Source organism: Lepus europaeus, chromosome 4 (genome assembly GCF_033115175.1).
Source record: "Lepus europaeus isolate LE1 chromosome 4, mLepTim1.pri, whole genome shotgun sequence".
NCBI lineage: Eukaryota > Metazoa > Chordata > Mammalia > Lagomorpha > Leporidae > Lepus > Lepus europaeus.
In genome coordinates this window covers 20215361-20216981 of record NC_084830.1, presented here as the reverse complement: position 1 = coordinate 20216981, position 1621 = coordinate 20215361, and the positions used below count along the sequence as shown (strand labels likewise).

General features: G+C 41.3%; 1 pseudogene; it reads left to right on the top strand.

Moving 5' to 3' along the window:
- Positions 1-1233: 1233 nt before the first annotated feature.
- Positions 1234-1347, top strand: LOC133758996 (U2 spliceosomal RNA; annotated as a pseudogene).
- The last annotated feature ends 274 nt before the right edge of the window (positions 1348-1621 follow it).

The following is a 1621-nucleotide window of genomic DNA, read 5'->3' as shown; positions in this document are numbered from 1 at the left end:
CACTCAACCCTACTCTACATTAATTAAATTGTCATTGTCTAGGCCAGCGCCGTGGCTCAACAGGCTAATCCTCCGCCTTGCGGCACCGGCACACCGGGTTCTAGTCCCGGTTGGGGCCCTGGATTCTGTCCCGGTTGCCCCTCTTCCAGGCCAGCTCTCTGCTATGGCCCGGGGAGGCAGTGGAGGATGGCCCAAGTCTTTGGGCCCTGCACCTGCATGGGAGACCAGGAGAAGCACCTGGCTCCTGGCTTCGGATCAGCTCAATGCACTGGCCGCAGCAGCCATTGGAGGGTGAACCAAGGGCAAAAAGGAAGACCTTTCTCTCTGTCTCTCTCTCTCTCACTATCCACTCTGCCTGTTTAAAAAAAAAAAAATTGTCATTGTCTACTCTGAATCAATCACCATTGTAGGTGCTAAGCCTCCAGTCATCAAAAATAGACTAACACTGCTCTCTCATGGGGATACATTCCACTGGGGAAGAGGGAGAGGGTAGAATTGCAGACACTAATTAAGTGAACAGATGAGCGAAATGTATGTCGGGCAGTAAGTGTTACAGCAGAAAGGAGGGAGAGAATTGGAGACAAAGATTATAAATGAACAGACTTGCTAAGAAAAGCCTTTCTGTTCAGGTGCCATGTGAACAAAGGCCTGAAAAAAAGAAAAGAAAAGAAGCATGCTCAGATATATCTAGGAAAAGGAGACACCAAGAGCTGAAGAATGAACTTGGAGTAAGCTTTAGCAGGGTAGAGCCATGGGAAGGTGGTGGGAATGATGCTAGAAAGACAGAGGGGGAGACTAGATGACGCATCATCTTACAAAGACTTTGGAAAGACATTGGTATTTGCTCTGAATGAGATGAGGAACCTACAGAAGGATTTTTTCCAGAGAAGTGCATTTCTCTTTTTATAGTAATACATATAACATAAAAGTTATCATTTCGGAGCAGGAAGTCTGTGACACTCAGTACTTCCAAATTTTTGTGCAGCTGTCACCACCATGTGTCTCCAGAAAGTTTTCATCTGAAAAACTTCAATTCCACTAAACGCTAACTCCCTCTCCCAACAACTGGCAATCATTGTTCTACTTTCTATTGACTTGGTACCCAGAATACATGGAGTCATACCATATCTCTGCTTTTGTGATTGACTTCACTTGCCATTACAATTTCCAGGTCCATCCAAGTTGTAGTATATATCAGAGTTCCCTTCTCATTTAAGGCTGAATAACATTTTAATTGCTTCTCAGCCTTTTGGCTGTGATCAAGTGTAATGCCTGTTCTTACCAGTTTAATAACATTTCACCATGTGTGTATGGATAAACAAAATTATTTGTTATATATTATCATATGTAATATTATATAAAATATATAGTATATGTAATACTATATAAAATTTTGTTTATCCATTCACCTGTCAATAAACATCTGTTATCTCCACTTTTTGCCTATTGTCAATATTCCTACTATAAATATGAGCATACTGTATTGCTTTGGTTTGACAATTTATAATCAGTTATATCATCTGACATTTATAATCATTCCAACTGATAAAATCCCATCTTTCCCATCTGAACTCAGACATACCATGTTAATATACTTTCCCAACCAGAAGTATCTCCAGGC